The sequence below is a fragment of the Lissotriton helveticus genome, chromosome 5_1 (genome assembly GCF_964261635.1).
Source record: "Lissotriton helveticus chromosome 5_1, aLisHel1.1, whole genome shotgun sequence".
NCBI classification, from domain to species: Eukaryota; Metazoa; Chordata; class Amphibia; order Caudata; family Salamandridae; genus Lissotriton; species Lissotriton helveticus.
In genome coordinates this window covers 1,663,875,837-1,663,893,667 of record NC_136065.1, presented here as the reverse complement: position 1 = coordinate 1,663,893,667, position 17,831 = coordinate 1,663,875,837, and the positions used below count along the sequence as shown (strand labels likewise).

The following is a 17,831-nucleotide window of genomic DNA, read 5'->3' as shown; positions in this document are numbered from 1 at the left end:
AGGGACCCCACATTTTTTTCATCCCACTTTAAACTCTGCCTCGCTGTAACTAGGTAGCCCGATCGCAGGCAACTATTTCTGTATTGTGGTATCGATTTCTTTTAAAAGTAATGAGAGCCTGGGCACATTGGATTCTTTCCCGATTAAAACGCTGTTCTTTCTGTGGAAGCAAATTATGGTACCTCATGATTAATGAATTATTTACAGGAAAACGTGTCATTAGTTTAATCTTCCATAAACGCCCAGTAGGTATATGGCTATATTTTACTATTAACTGTGACTTCTTTTAAAGATGTGAAAAGGAGCCTTGAATCGAGCCAGCCAGGAGTCGAACCTGGAATCTTCTGCTCCGTAGGCAGACGCGTTATCCATTGCGCCACTGGCCCGCCGATGACCTTCTCAGAGAGGGGTGAGAATATGGAGCTGCTTATCCCAGGGTATCGGTAGAGAGTGATACTGAAAGCTTTGGAGTGTTAGCATGAGCATATCATTCAAAGTCAAACGGGGAACTCTGCAGTAGCACAGGGTGAACTCCCAGAATGTAGGCATCATGGGGAGAGTGAAGAGCTTTAACAACCTTCTGCCTGGAAGAGCAATCAAAAATTAGCTAGCATTCGCGCCAAGAATTTTCAATTCTATTAAGGACACGGAGGCGAGGATTATGCTTCTCTTTCTTATATTTGCCACTCACAGCAGCCAATGAAAAACGTTTTGTATGCAATAAAAACTACATTTCCCATGATGCTTGTACATACATCACATCCTGTATAGCCCCATAAGAGCTGCTGCATCCTGTGTCTCCTCCTCTTTCTTTGCTCGAACATATACAGTCCACACATTAATAAATCCAGTCCATTTTACGGAATATGAGTCACAATAAACATCCTTCAACATGGAGAACAAACATTAATAAATCCAGTCCTTTTCACTGATATGAATCTCAAGAAACATCCTTCAACATGGCGAACCATCGTCAACTGGACGAATCACGTCTTTTAAGCCAGAAGAACACCTGCTCCTTCTTCTTTACTCGAAGCTGAAAGGAATGAGACAGGAAAAACCCGTAACTTCTGCTGATACAGAATATCAAGTACATTCGGGAGGGTAATTATTACCAATACTGTAATAAACCGGGTGGGATAATCCTCGCCTCCGTGTCCTTAATAGAATTGAAAATTCTTGGCGCGAATGCTAGCTAATTTTTGATTCTATTACAGGACCGGAGGCTTCGGATTATGCTAGTTTAACGCTTAGTAACACAACTACAGTCTTAAATCTCCCACCGGTACATAATACTGTTTAAATAGAGTCTGAGAAACTCCATCAGAAAAGTTAAAACTTGCACAACAATGAGAATTATCCAAACAAGAATGATAAGTATTGTACTTGAGCAAACTGCGTATCACCATTGGTCTAACACCCATTCCGGCCAAAGGCCCTCAACCATCGGCTGTAATAGCCTCGTACTCACATAGAAAATGATAACAATCATCAACAATCATATGAACATATAGTCGAAAAATCATATCAGATGGTAATTCCGAGAACCATCGTTGTAAGCCATGAGGCATCGGAAGAAACACCCATAAAGTGCAAAGTCGTGTGACAAGGCCCTGACCACATGCATGTCAGACCTCGCCGACAGGGCAATTAATAGTACATACTATACCTGTAAAACGCAGGCTTGCCTCGCCATAGGAACCCCCGAAGGTGGAATACTTCGTAACACAGCCTGACAATAGTAAACGTCCCGTTTGTAAACGCAGGCCACCAAAAGAATTGGAAAGAAACCCGACGCAAGGTCAGCAACCTGCCCTGAACCGAGAAGAGCCGCTGAAAAACGGCCAAATGGACGTTATAAGGAGAACGTTACTGAAGTCCCCGTACATATTTGGAAACTAATCCACCAGAAGAAATCAGTCCTCACAAAGCCGCAATTGGCGGACATATCCACAAGCGACCCTCTATCGCCGAAACGTCTGCAGGGAATGAAAGGTCCCAGAAATACGAAAAGAACGCGTTCGAGAACCAAGAAAGTAATGTAGATACCGGAAACTTGATCGCAATAAAGCAAAGTCGGAATACATACACCTAGGGAAAACTGTTCGTACCACATTGCCATGTGTCAACCAGGACCCGCCTACTAAATGGCAACGATGAATCTGCGGGCCGTAGCTCTCTGGTGAACCATAAGGCATCTGCCTTGATTTACGTGAGTGTCACTACATTAGAAAAAGGAGAAAAATTGCAAGAAAAAGGCGGGAGAACGAGCCGTCCTCCGCCGACCCAGGGGCATTGGGATTCCAAAATGGAGTCCGCCTTGCACGAAAGATGCGACCAGTCGTCAGAAATACCAGGAAACCAGATGGAACCAACCTTTACTGCTATGTAGGCTAAGGAGTTATACCACAACAATCTGAATATGAAAATCGTCGGCAAGACGACCTGAGTCCTGGAATTAGTCCACTATGAAGATGACCTATATGCCCATATCCGCTGATCGTACTCGCAGTCGAGACATTGTGCATGCTGAACAGTAAGCCACCAGAGGCGTGCACGACAAAGAGCCCGAATAACTGGAGGGGTTGGAAAACTGACTGCATGACGGTGCCCAACACACCACTACCGAGGCATCCACCCAAAGGGAAACTCTCGTACTAATACCATCGGAAATTCATCCTCGCATTGTAAAGTGGGGATAAAGCCACTGAGTCGCATAGGAGTGAGATAAACTCGGAACCTAAATTAAAGGCCCAAATGCATGAAGGTTATAACCGAGCAATCCCAACACATCAATCCGCCGATGTCTGGAACTGTGAGGCCAAGGCCTGCCACGATAGATCAACCATACCTCTAAGTAACCAATGAACCTGAGAGAGCACAACACGGCACTCGGACGGTAAGAGGGAACTGAGGAGGGATAGCCTATCCCTCGCATCAACCATTAGTACCACCATCGGAACAACTGCCCTTGCCGGGAAGGAGAGAACCAGACTCTCTCCTGAACGCTATATGCCAGGAACTGCGGAAACACTATGGAAAAGAAATAAAGACAATAACTAACAACGTAAAAATAATAAGTAAATAGACAAAAACGAACGCATGCTGAAGGTATTGTGGTAGCAGAACAAAATGGGCGTCAATCAAGCCCTGTCACCCCGAGGTAGGTAACGTCATACATGAGGCCCTGTTGACCACACAAGAACGGGAAGAACCTGGGTGTCAACATAATCAGTTCAGGAGGCTCTCGCGCTCCTATCAGTAGTTGTCATCCTCCAATATAGAAATATATATACATACATACATATATTCCAACATCATCCTCAAGGGACATCTGTGTTCTATATATATGAAGTGCAAGGCACAGTGCAATGGAGGAGTCGAGGGGGAGCCAACCCTGTGCACACTAAAACAGAGAAATGAATAATGCATCGGCTCCTCAGCAAAGCTGTAGTCATTATACCAGCCCAGAGGGCGTCGGGAGTCTTCGGAAAATACAAGGAGCGTGTGCGCACTCCGAGGGCCAGCCAATTGTTAAAGCCTGGCGGCTACCAGGAATCTGCCCAGGTAAGCAGGAGGCACTGAGACCTCAAACAAACAAACAAGGGACGCCTGCGACGTGCGTAGGCCAAAGTGCCCAAAGTAAGCCCAAAATTGTGCCCAAATGGGTTACGCACACCGGAGCGTTATGACTCCATAACCGCACTCGGCTACTAGGGAAAGCCTTTGGCGGAGAAAGCGCGTGACCGCGCAATAATTCAAACAACCCCATGGAAGTGACCGGAAACTTACGCAACGTGTAAAAGAGCACCGTTGGAATGTAATCCATGAGCAACAAATCAAGACACAAACACATTCACCCACTACATCATGGCGCACTCTAGCGCCGAATTCCAGCTCCAGGAGGAGTGTCTGATTCAGTTTGCGGCAGTCTAGGCCCCTCATGAGGATTAATCTCGCCGGCATAAGCAGAGCGACCTCACCACTCCCGCAGGAGCCATTGAAAGTTGCATCAGCGCTACCAAAAAACTGCCAAGCGCATACTGCCGTCCAGTATAAACAGTGAAACATATCCCAGGAGAATAGTAAACTGGAATCGTGAGAAAACACAAATTATAACATTATAGAAAAAACGAATATGACTCGGGGCACCCGGGATCGAACTCTGCACCATGGAAATCAAAGGCAGCAGCCTTGCCCCGAGGCCACGTGTAGACCGATCCACACGAAGCTGATCAAACCTGAAGACCCCGGCAGGGAAGCGCGGCATGTGCTGATCAGCGGGAGCACAGAGCGCCTTTCAAAAAGGGGCCCCCCCGCGTAGAGGAAACATCACCGTACCCACAGTCCCAGGACGTGGCAAGGAGGCGACGCGCGCCTGCCTTTATCGAGGCGAGCCCTGAAGCTCAGCGGAGATGCAGCGGTAAAGTGACAGACTCCGCTGCAGGAGGAGGCGCCACATCCGGGCGCCGCACACAGCCCCTGCAAGAACGCGGTAATGCCCGCAGGCCATTTAACAAATAAAAGCATCCAGGAGTACGCTGCTCCCAGCGGGAGCCGCTCCGCCCTCCAAGGCGGTAAAAACAACCCATGGCGCCCGCCAGCGCTAACGCAAGAAAAGCATGGAAATGCAGCGTAAATCACCAACACATACCCCTAGGACCCTTTGCAATTTGAGGACAACATCGATACTGTGGTATATCCAGAGCGCTGCCAGCAGTCTTGAACTTAGGGAGTGCCGTTCGTTAAGCACCATGGCTGCACGTAACACGTGCGCTTCCAGCTCCCACAAACCACAATCACGCCACAAGCATGAAACATAGCGCGATATAAGCGCAAAGCATTGCAACATCAAGCGAACTAAACGCAAGGCATGTAATACAGTGCGCAATGAGCGCAAAACTACTGGCAGTAACCTCAAAGAAATCCGTCAGTCAACCAAGACATTAATCATATCATAAAGTAGAGAGCACTTAACTGGCTGCGTGAGCAGCAAAGAAAGAGGAGGAGACACAGGATGCAGCAGCTCTTATGGGGCTATACAGGATGTGATGTATGTACAAGCATCATGGGAAATGTAGTTTTTATTGCATACAAAACGTTTTTCATTGGCTGCTGTGAGTGGCAAATATAAGAAAGAGAAGCATAATCCGAAGCCTCCGGTCCTGTAATAGAATCAGCGGGGAGACTGGGAGCATTGGGACAGAGAGAACTGGCGACGTGACTAGTTCTTTTCCGCTTCAGTGCAAGTGCACAGGGCGGTGTGGCGGGAAATACAAGTGTTTGCGCACAACATTATTCATCGCAACTGGAAAGAACGACTGTTCCGTAGACACAATACATGTGTTATTTCTTTTTCTAGAATCGTTGCCATGCACCAGTATCTCAGATGCTCCGTTATTTTGCCCAGTTTCAATGGAATAAGTCACTAGCAGCTGCATCCGTGACAGCCATTATGAAGGCCCGTGCCTTCGAGACCACGCTGGTAAAGGTGCTTTTTCAAAAATTCACTAGCTTTTGTTGTTCCATGAAAATATTGGTCCCTTTGGCAAATCGACAGATATCTGTTTTACAGTTAAAAACAGACCTCTCGAAAACTCTGAATGGCCCACTTTTAAATAAAAAAAATATTGGCGTTAAATTCCTATTATGTAATTTAATTCAAATGCCTAGCTGTTTGTGTACCGAAGTTTACAGATCCGTTTATTATAATATCACCCAGGACGGAACTTCATGGTCTAAGAGGAGTGATGTGGTTTCTCTCACGTTTATAGATCATTGCAATGTTTATATTATTGTTTGAAAAAAGTGATATCCACTATCGAGCCAGCCAGGAGTCGAACCTGGAATCTTCTGCTCCGTAGGCAGAATCGTTATCCATTGCGCCACTGGCCCGTCGTGGCCCTATTGGTCAGAGAAAAGATGAGAACCACGTCACAAGAAAGGTGATACAAGCTCGTGTGACACGGCTGTAGCGATGCACTCTGGAGCCAGCCTATAGGTCTGAGGAGCTTCAGAGCCCTGCTCTCTCTGCTGCTTGCAGAGATGAATGCTGCCTTCGAGGGGGAAGGGCTTCTTGGCTTTGCCTCCTCTAACTGAAAAAATGCGGCTGGAGCCTGACATCTTACAATTCCTTCTGTTATATATAACAATATATAACATTTTGCAGTACTACATTACAACTACAAACAAACTACTATACACCAACCCATGGCTCTGTGCTTAGCATAGTTTGCCGCCTGACTGGTATTTTGCTGCTTCTGTCATTGCATTTAGATATACAACAACTGACATTACACCTACAACAAGCAAGGATTATTGGCTTTGTCATTGGTTGTTAGCTGCATAAGATGAATAAGCCCCACTGGCTCGACCTCAGTTCTACAGTCTTTCAGATACAGTGGCCTGCCAGGAAGCATCCTGGTGGCCATGCGCCCGTGGTCACACAATGAAGGGAGCAGGCGCTGTAAGTATTGGTTGGGCACTTCCTTTGGTAATGACTAGGCCACTGACGCCAGAAGCGCCAGCACACATCCCACTGATATGTAAGCACGTGGGCTACTTTTCTATAGTGCAACTCTAGCTACAAAGCAATGTAGTGCTGCACAGGAGCAGAGGTTAATTTGTATTAAAAAAATGCAAATGCCAGTGGCCAACATTTTTCTTAGGAAGCACTCCACCCAGTTCCACCACCGGCATGGGATGTTAATTAATAAGCGCTTCCATATAGTCTGACTAAAGCTGTACTTTGATTATGGTTGACAACAGGGCACTTAATATATTCAACCACTTAAAACAATCTGCCCCTGTTCGAAATGCGTGCCTCGAGGGGGCAATGGTTTCCACCTTTGTCCAAGTAGTGACCCTTCCTTCTAGTCAGGATAAGGGAGTTACACTCTTAAAATAACCCCTGCTCACCCCCTTAGTAGCTTGGCACCAGCAGTCAGGCTTATCTTAGAGGCATTGTTTAAAGCATTTGCACATAACCAACAGTAACACAGTGAAAGCACTACAAAAGGACATCACACCAGTTTATAAAAATATCCAATATTTTTATATACTTAAGACAAGACCAAAAATGATAAAAATCGACAATAGAGTACTTAGAAATCTTCAATCATCAAAATAGAGTTGAAATACGGTTCCTAGAAGTCGATAGCTCGTGTCTGGGGTTATCACTGCGTTTTAGCATGCTAATGACCTGGCAGAAGTGTGAGGCCAGCCCTGGAGGGCTTATTCAAATTGCTAGGTCTTAATTTTCTTACCGGACAAAAGAAGAAAGGAGGAGTCTATGATGTGTCGAGGGATGTCATTCCAGGCTTTAGGAGCTAAGTTTGAGAAGGCCTGACCCTACCATGATTTGCTTTTGTGCATGCCTGGGACGTGTGCTAGTGAGAGTCTGGTAGAGCAGAGGTGTCTATAAGATTTTTGGAAATGAATGTGGGTGTGCTGGTAGGCAGGGCGTATGTTGTGGAGTGCTTTGTGTTTGTGAGTGAGGAGTAGTTTGAAGTCTACACACTTGTGTATTGGGAGCCACTAGAGCTCCCTAAGGCGAAATGTGATATGGGCTCAGCATGGGAGTTTGGGGAGAACACTTGCTGCTGCGTTGTGGATGGTCGGAATTCTCCTTGTGAGCTGGTTGGTTATTCCTGCGGATAGGATATTTACATAGTACAGCCTGCTGCTGAGGGCTTTGGTGATCGGTTTATTGGTGCTAACCAGTTGCCACTTGAAAATCTTCTACAGCATCCTCAGGGTGGGTGTTGAAGCAGGATGAGTCAACTGTGTCGTAGCCATGTCCAGTTTATTTACAATGATTCTGAGATTTCTTGCTTGTGAGCTGGGTCAGCGATCCATAGGCCACCAGGTGTAGTTCTATCAGGGCTTGAAACATCCACTTGCATTGTCAAGCAAGATTTATTCAGGACAGGCCTTTTTTTAGGGACTACTCGCCCTTTCTGGCCAGTCGAAAATCCTCTAATTTCAGAGAAGACAAACTGACTTGTGACCTCTGTCTCTGAAAGCAGAAAAAATGTGACAAGATAACAATATTTAAAGGCATCTTTATTGCTCACAAAGTGAACGAGAAATAAAAATGGCATTAAATCACATTATCTTATCACATTTGTTGGCTTTCAGAGAAACAGAGGTCAAAAGTCAGCTTATCTTATTACATTTATTTTTCTTTCTGTGACTTTAGTTAGAGGATTTTGTAAAGTGAACTGCATGACAATTGAACGTGCAAAGCATGTTAAATGAAAGGCTGTAAGATGTCAGGCTTTTTCTAACAACATTGATTCCTTGACCTCTGGTCAAAGGTAGCACTCCTCCCAGCAGCGCCGCTTGTCAGCTGGTTCACCCGAGCCTTGTGCCTCTCTCCCCTGGGTTCGAGGCTGCTCTGCTCCTTCCTGGTATTTGCCGCCTCTCCCCCCTATTGCTGCGTGACTGCTACCTGCATTGGTCTGTATTGTGCTTCATTCACTGTCCCTGTACTTTGCCTCTGTCCCTGTAATCACTTCCACTCCCCGCCGCTACGACCCCACCCCCCTACTGCCTCTTGCCTGCTCCCTGCCGCCCGCCTGTTTTGCTGCCGTTCCCCGCCACCTCCCGCCGCTGCGTCCCTGAGCCCCCCCCCCGCACCCCATCGGACACCATGCTCCTGCCTCCCAGCTGCTCCTCCCTCCTTATCCCCCTCTTATGGAGGATGCTAAGGCAAGCCCGTCTGCGCCCATCCACGTCTGGACCTCGACCAGCGCCAGAACCTTTGGACCCGCGAACGCCACAACACCAGACTCCGCTACGACGCCAGCACCCTGTACGCACTCAACGCCGGCTGAAAACACACGCGCTTCCAAGCCACCCCGAAACAGACTCAGGGACCTTTCTCCTGACACACCTGCAGCTTCACCTTCGACAGAACCACCAAACCACCAAGGACTGGACCCAACCACCTCCGCTGCATACTCCTCAACACCCGCTCCGCACGCAAACACGCCATCGAGCTCTGGGATCTGCTCGACTCCTCCGCCCCAGACGTGGCCTTCCTGACCGAGACCTGCTGGAATGACTCCTCGGCGCCCGACATCGCTATTGGCATCCCGGACGGCTACAAAATCACACGCAGAGATCGCGCCAACTGTATCCGAGGAGGAATAGCCATCGTCCACAAGTCCACCCTCAAGGTCGCCACCCACACAGACGACACCCTCAACACCACCGAACACCTGCACTTCCGCATCCACACCGACCCCAACACCACCCTCAGAGGAACACTCATCTACAGACCCCCCGGACCCCTAGCTCAATTCAGCGACTCCATCGCTGACCTCACCAGCACCCACGCACTCGCCTCCACCGACTACATCCTCCTCGGGGACCTGAATTTCCACCTCGAGAACAACAGTGATGCCAACTCCACCACCCTGATCACCAACCTCGCCAACCTTGGCCTCAGACAATTCGTCACGGCACCCACCCACGCCGCTGGCCACGCACTGGACCCCGCATAATGTTGAGAATGAACCAAGAGTTTCATGTGATACTGTGTGCACATTTTTGTGGATAGATCCTTTCCACATCACGATTAGATCCTTTTCAAACAGTGCCTTTATGGTAAAACCTAAGTCTGCTAACTCTGCCCATTCATTAAAAGAGGTCCTACTTTCAGCTTTGTTTTGCTATAGAACTTTATTTTGCTTTAGTAGTTTCTTTTAAGAACACAGTCGCTAAACTATTAACCATACTCTTCTAACAAAAAGCCTGCTTGTTAAACGTTAACTGAGTTTTCATTTTAACACAGGCCCTCAGTTTCACATCCATTTTCATAGCCCCATAAAATCTACCTGTTGACTGATTGCTTTACCATTTCAAGTAACATAAACTTTAGAGGGGTTTTCACCACCAGCCGTCAGTGCACTCTTTCACCAGGCACAAACACCACCAGCCGTCAGGGCACGCTTCCACCAAACACTCACAACCACACTCACAACCACACTCATACACACAAACACACACTCATAACCACACATTCATAACCACACACACACACTCACAACCACACTCACAACCACACACACAACCACGCACACAACCACACCGTCAGTACACACTTTCACAAGACACAGACACCATAAGTCGTCAGTGCATGCTTTCACCGGGCACAAACACCACCGGCCGTCAGGGCACGCTTTCACCGGGCACAAACACCACCAGCCGTCAGTGCACGCTTTCACCAGGCACACAACCACTACCAGCCATCAGTGCACGCTTTCACCAGGCACACACACACACCACCAGCCGCCAATGCACGCTCTTACCAGGCACACACACACACCACCAGCCGTCAGTGCACGCTTTCACCAAGAACACATACACACCAACAGCCGTCAGTGCACGCTTTCACCAGGCACACACACCACCAGCCGTCAGTGCACACTTCCACCAGGCACACACACCACCAGTTGTCAGTGCATGCTTTCACCAGGCACACGCACCACCAGCCGTCATTGCACGCTTTCACCAGGCACACGCACCACCAGCCGTCAGTGCACACTTCCACCAGGCACACAAACCACCAGCCGGCAGTACACACTTCCACCAAGCACACACACCACCAGCCATCAGTGCACACATCAATTGTTAACGCATCCACAGTTAACTATTGTAGCAATCACAGTATGGCGCACTTTACTTTTAAACATATTCATCTAAAGCGCAGCATGCCACCATTCCTACAAAAATAAATACACTTTTTTTGGCCTACAATTTATAGATTAAATTGCAATTGGTGTTGCAATATTTAGCAATGCCAATAGCTCAAACTTAATTAATGCGAGACCTATCGCATTGCAAATGCTTGTTATGATTTTTTGAGCCCTGGCCTACGTTGAAACATCTTTAAAGAATACCAGCACTTTAGTTTTGTCCATGTTCAGCTTGAGACAGTTGGACTTCATCTAGGTGGCCACTACCGTCATGCATGTGGTGAACTTGTTCCTAGTGTTTGATGCTTGTCCAAGAGGGACAGTATCAGTTACGAGTGTGAGGATATTTTGTTGCAAGTCTGGACGATGTGGTCCACTGAACTCATGAATATTTTGATAAGTGTTGGGCTGGGCAAGGAGCCCTGTGGTACTGCAAATGAGTTTCTCTGCTTCAAAGCCCACAGCTCAATTGTCACCTATGCCAACTGCAATTCTATGCAAAGGGTGGCCTTCTAAAGGAATTTCTGTTTACATGTTTAAGCCACGCCCTAATTGTATTGGCCGCGCCCCTTTCAGGGACCCCACATTTTTTTCATCCCACTTTAAACTCTGCCTCGCTGTAACTAGGTAGCCCGATCGCAGGCAACTATTTCTGTATTGTGGTATCGATTTCTTTTAAAAGTAATGAGAGCCTGGGCACATTGGATTCTTTCCCGATTAAAACGCTGTTCTTTCTGTGGAAGCAAATTATGGTACCTCATGATTAATGATATATTTACAGGAAAACGTGTCATTAGTTTAATCTTCCATAAACGCCCAGTAGGTATATGGCTATATTTTACTATTAACTGTGACTTCTTTTAAAGATGTGAAAAGGAGCCTTGAATCGAGCCAGCCAGGAGTCGAACCTGGAATCTTCTGCTCCGTAGGCAGACGCGTTATCCATTGCGCCACTGGCCCGCCGATGACCTTCTCAGAGAGGGGTGAGAATATGGAGCTGCTTATCCCAGGGTATCGGTAGAGAGTGATACTGAAAGCTTTGGAGTGTTAGCATGAGCATGTCATTCAAAGTCAAACGGGGAACTCTGCAGTAGCACAGGGTGAACTCCCAGAATGTAGGCGTCATGGGGAGAGTGAAGAGCTTTAACAACCTTCTGCCTGGAAGAGCAATCAAAAATTAGCTAGCATTCGCGCCAAGAATTTTCAATTCTATTAAGGACACGGAGGCGAGGATTATGCTTCTCTTTCTTATATTTGCCACTCACAGCAGCCAATGAAAAACGTTTTGTATGCAATAAAAACTACATTTCCCATGATGCTTGTACATACATCACATCCTGTATAGCCCCATAAGAGCTGCTGCATCCTGTGTCTCCTCCTCTTTCTTTGCTCGAACATATACAGTCCACACATTAATAAATCCAGTCCATTTTACGGAATATGAGTCACAATAAACATCCTTCAACATGGAGAACAAACATTAATAAATCCAGTCCTTTTCACGGATATGAATCTCAAGAAACATCCTTCAACATGGCGAACCATCGTCAACTGGACGAATCACGTCTTTTAAGCCAGAAGAACACCTGCTCCTTCTTCTTTACTCGAAGCTGAAAGGAATGAGACAGGAAAAACCCGTAACTTCTGCTGATACAGAATATCAAGTACATTCGGGTGGGTAATTATTACCAATACTGTAATAAACCGGGTGGGATAATCCTCGCCTCCGTGTCCTTAATAGAATTGAAAATTCTTGGCGCGAATGCTAGCTAATTTTTGATTCTATTACAGGACGGGAGGCTTCGGATTATGCTAGTTTAACGCTTAGTAACACAACTACAGTCTTAAATCTCCCACCGGTACATAATACTGTTTAAATAGAGTCTGAGAAACTCCATCAGAAAAGTTAAAACTTGCACAACAATGAGAATTATCCAAACAAGAATGATAAGTATTGTACTTGAGCAAACTGCGTATCACCATTGGTCTAACACCCATTCCGGCCAAAGGCCCTCAACCATCGGCTGTAATAGCCTCGTACTCACATAGAAAATGATAACAATCATCAACAATCATATGAACATATAGTCGAAAAATCATATCAGATGGTAATTCCGAGAACCATCGTTGTAAGCCATGAGGCATCGGAAGAAACACCCATAAAGTGCAAAGTCGTGTGACAAGGCCCTGACCACATGCATGTCAGACCTCGCCGACAGGGCAATTAATAGTACATACTATACCTGTAAAACGCAGGCTTGCCTCGCCATAGGAACCCCCGAAGGTGGAATACTTCGTAACACAGCCTGACAATAGTAAACGTCCCGTTTGTAAACGCAGGCCACCAAAAGAATTGGAAAGAAACCCGACGCAAGGTCAGCAACCTGCCCTGAACCGAGAAGAGCCGCTGAAAAACGGCCAAATGGACGTTATAAGGAGAACGTTACTGAAGTCCCCGTACATATTTGGAAACTAATCCACCAGAAGAAATCAGTCCTCACAAAGCCGCCAATGGCGGACATATCCACAAGCGACCCTCTATCGCCGAAACGTCTGCAGGGAATGAAAGGTCCCAGAAATACGAAAAGAACGCGTTCGAGAACCAAGAAAGTAATGTAGATACCGGAAACTTGATCGCAATAAAGCAAAGTCGGAATACATACACCTAGGGAAAACTGTTCGTACCACATTGCCATGTGTCAACCAGGACCCGCCTACTAAATGGCAACGATGAATCTGCGGGCCGTAGCTCTCTGGTGAACCATAAGGCATCTGCCTTGATTTACGTGAGTGTCACTACATTAGAAAAAGGAGAAAAATTGCAAGAAAAAGGCGGGAGAACGAGCCGTCCTCCGCCGACCCAGGGGCATTGGGATTCCAAAATGGAGTCCGCCTTGCACGAAAGATGCGACCAGTCGTCAGAAATACCAGGAAACCAGATGGAACCAAGCTTTACTGCTATGTAGGCTAAGGAGTTATACCACAACAATCTGAATATGAAAATCGTCGGCAAGACGACCTGAGTCCTGGAATTAGTCCACTATGAAGACGACCTATATGCCCATATCCGCTGATCGTACTCGCAGTCGAGACATTGTGCATGCTGAACAGTAAGCCACCAGAGGCGTGCACGACAAAGAGCCCGAATAACTGGAGGGGTTGGAAAACTGACTGCATGACGGTGCCCAACACACCACTACCGAGGCATCCACCCAAAGGGAAACTCTCGTACTAATACCATCGGAAATTCATCCTCGCATTGTAAAGTGGGGATAAAGCCACTGAGTCGCATAGGAGTGAGATAAACTCGGAACCTAAATTAAAGGCCCAAATGCATTAAGGTTATAACCGAGCAATCCCAACACATCAATCCGCCGATGTCTGGAACTGTGAGGCCAAGGCCTGCCACGATAGATCAACCATACCTCTAAGTAACCAATGAACCTGAGAGAGCACAACACGGCACTCGGACGGTAAGAGGGAACTGAGGAGGGATAGCCTATCCCTCGCATCAACCATTAGTACCACCATCGGAACAACTGCCCTTGCCGGGAAGGAGAGAACCAGACTCTCTCCTGAACGCTATATGCCAGGAACTGCGGAAACACTATGGAAAAGAAATAAAGACAATAACTAACAACGTAAAAATAATAAGTAAATAGACAAAAACGAACGCATGCTGAAGGTATTGTGGTAGCAGAACAAAATGGGCGTCAATCAAGCCCTGTCACCCCGAGGTAGGTAACGTCATACATGAGGCCCTGTTGACCACACAAGAACGGGAAGAACCTGGGTGTCAACATAATCAGTTCAGGAGGCTCTCGCGCTCCTATCAGTAGTTGTCATCCTCCAATATAGAAATATATATACATACATACATATATTCCAACATCATCCTCAAGGGACATCTGTGTTCTATATATATGAAGTGCAAGGCACAGTGCAATGGAGGAGTCGAGGGGGAGCCAACCCTGTGCACACTAAAACAGTGAAATGAATAATGCATCGGCTCCTCAGCAAAGCTGTAGTCATTATACCAGCCCAGAGGGCGTCGGGAGTCTTCGGAAAATACAAGGAGCGTGTGCGCACTCCGAGGGCCAGCCAATTGTTAAAGCCTGGCGGCTACCAGGAATCTGCCCAGGTAAGCAGGAGGCACTGAGACCTCAAACAAACAAACAAGGGACGCCTGCGACGTGCGTAGGCCAAAGTGCCCAAAGTAAGCCCAAAATTGTGCCCAAATGGGTTACGCACACCGGAGCGTTATGACTCCATAACCGCACTCGGCTACTAGGGAAAGCCTTTGGCGGAGAAAGCGCGTGACCGCGCAATAATTCAAACAACCCCATGGAAGTGACCGGAAACTTACGCAACGTGTAAAAGAGCACCGTTGGAATGTAATCCATGAGCAACAAATCAAGACACAAACACATTCACCCACTACATCATGGCGCACTCTAGCGCCGAATTCCAGCTCCAGGAGGAGTGTCTGATTCAGTTTGCGGCAGTCTAGGCCCCTCATGAGGATTAATCTCGCCGGCATAAGCAGAGCTACCTCACCACTCCCGCAGGAGCCATTGAAAGTTGCATCAGCGCTACCAAAAAACTGCCAAGCGCATACTGCCGTCCAGTATAAACAGTGAAACATATCCCAGGAGAATAGTAAACTGGAATCGTGAGAAAACACAAATTATAACATTATAGAAAAAACGGACATGACTCGGGGCACCCGGGATCGAACCCTGCACCATGGAAATCAAAGGCAGCAGCCTTGCCCCGAGGCCACGTGTAGACCGATCCACACGAAGCTGATCAAACCTGAAGACCCCGGCAGGGAAGCGCGGCATGTGCTGATCAGCGGGAGCACAGAGCGCCTTTCAAAAAGGGGGCCCCCCGCGTAGAGGAAACATCACCGTACCCACAGTCCCAGGACGTGGCAAGGAGGCGACGCGCGCCTGCCTTTATCGAGGCGAGCCCTGAAGCTCAGCGGAGATGCAGCGGTAAAGTGACAGACTCCGCTGCAGGAGGAGGCGCCACATCCGGGCGCCGCACACAGCCCCTGCAAGAACGCGGTAATGCCCGCAGGCCATTTAACAAATAAAAGCATCCAGGAGTACGCTGCTCCCAGCGGGAGCCGCTCCGCCCTCCAAGGCGGTAAAAACAACCCATGGCGCCCGCCAGCGCTAACGCAAGAAAAGCATGGAAATGCAGCGTAAATCACCAACACATACCCCTAGGACCCTTTGCAATTTGAGGACAACATCGATACTGTGGTATATCCAGAGCGCTGCCAGCAGTCTTGAACTTAGGGAGTGCCGTTCGTTAAGCACCATGGCTGCACGTAACACGTGCGCTTCCAGCTCCCACAAACCACAATCACGCCACAAGCATGAAACATAGCGCGATATAAGCGCAAAGCATTGCAACATCAAGCGAACTAAACGCAAGGCATGTAATACAGTGCGCAATGAGCGCAAAACTACTGGCAGTAACCTCAAAGAAATCCGTCAGTCAACCAAGACATTAATCATATCATAAAGTAGAGAGCACTTAACTGGCTGCGTGAGCAGCAAAGAAAGAGGAGGAGACACAGGATGCAGCAGCTCTTATGGGGCTATACAGGATGTGATGTATGTACAAGCATCATGGGAAATGTAGTTTTTATTGCATACAAAACGTTTTTCATTGGCTGCTGTGAGTGGCAAATATAAGAAAGAGAAGCATAATCCGAAGCCTCCGGTCCTGTAATAGAATCAGCGGGGAGACTGGGAGCATTGGGACAGAGAGAACTGGCGACGTGACTAGTTCTTTTCCGCTTCAGTGCAAGTGCACAGGGCGGTGTGGCGGGAAATACAAGTGTTTGCGCACAACATTATTCATCGCAACTGGAAAGAACGACTGTTCCGTAGACACAATACATGTGTTATTTCTTTTTCTAGAATCGTTGCCATGCACCAGTATCTCAGATGCTCCGTTATTTTGCCCAGTTTCAATGGAATAAGTCACTAGCAGCTGCATCCGTGACAGCCATTATGAAGGCCCGTGCCTTCGAGACCACGCTGGTAAAGGTGCTTTTTCAAAAATTCACTAGCTTTTGTTGTTCCATGAAAATATTGGTCCCTTTGGCAAATCGACAGATATCTGTTTTACAGTTAAAAACAGACCTCTCGAAAACTCTGAATGGCCCACTTTTAAATAAAAAAAATATTGGCGTTAAATTCCTATTATGTAATTTAATTCAAATGCCTAGCTGTTTGTGTACCGAAGTTTACAGATCCGTTTATTATAATATCACCCAGGACGGAACTTCATGGTCTAAGAGGAGTGATGTGGTTTCTCTCACGTTTATAGATCATTGCAATGTTTATATTATTGTTTGAAAAAAGTGATATCCACTATCGAGCCAGCCAGGAGTCGAACCTGGAATCTTCTGCTCCGTAGGCAGAATCGTTATCCATTGCGCCACTGGCCCGTCGTGGCCCTATTGGTCAGAGAAAAGATGAGAACCACGTCACAAGAAAGGTGATACAAGCTCGTGTGACACGGCTGTAGCGATGCACTCTGGAGCCAGCCTATAGGTCTGAGGAGCTTCAGAGCCCTGCTCTCTCTGCTGCTTGCAGAGATGAATGCTGCCTTCGAGGGGGAAGGGCTTCTTGGCTTTGCCTCCTCTAACTGAAAAAATGCGGCTGGAGCCTGACATCTTACAATTCCTTCTGTTATATATAACAATATATAACATTTTGCAGTACTACATTACAACTACAAACAAACTACTATACACCAACCCATGGCTCTGTGCTTAGCATAGTTTGCCGCCTGACTGGTATTTTGCTGCTTCTGTCATTGCATTTAGATATACAACAACTGACATTACACCTACAACAAGCAAGGATTATTGGCTTTGTCATTGGTTGTTAGCTGCATAAGATGAATAAGCCCCACTGGCTCGACCTCAGTTCTACAGTCTTTCAGATACAGTGGCCTGCCAGGAAGCATCCTGGTGGCCATGCGCCCGTGGTCACACAATGAAGGGAGCAGGCGCTGTAAGTATTGGTTGGGCACTTCCTTTGGTAATGACTAGGCCACTGACGCCAGAAGCGCCAGCACACATCCCACTGATATGTAAGCACG

The 17,831-nt window shown here is 47.2% G+C and overlaps 4 non-coding genes across 4 annotated transcripts; all 4 read right to left on the bottom strand.

The window, feature by feature from the left end:
* Positions 1-313: 313 nt before the first annotated feature.
* On the bottom strand, positions 314-386 carry TRNAR-ACG (transfer RNA arginine (anticodon ACG)). The gene has a single exon. It is a non-coding gene; the product is annotated as a tRNA-Arg (tRNA).
* A 5,436-nt stretch (positions 387-5,822) lies between these two features.
* TRNAR-ACG (transfer RNA arginine (anticodon ACG)) lies at positions 5,823-5,895 on the bottom strand. The gene has a single exon. It is a non-coding gene; the product is annotated as a tRNA-Arg (tRNA).
* A 5,695-nt stretch (positions 5,896-11,590) lies between these two features.
* On the bottom strand, positions 11,591-11,663 carry TRNAR-ACG (transfer RNA arginine (anticodon ACG)). Its single transcript has one exon. It is a non-coding gene; the product is annotated as a tRNA-Arg (tRNA).
* Positions 11,664-17,099: 5,436 nt separating this feature from the next.
* TRNAR-ACG (transfer RNA arginine (anticodon ACG)) lies at positions 17,100-17,172 on the bottom strand. Its single transcript has one exon. It is a non-coding gene; the product is annotated as a tRNA-Arg (tRNA).
* Positions 17,173-17,831: the final 659 nt, after the last annotated feature.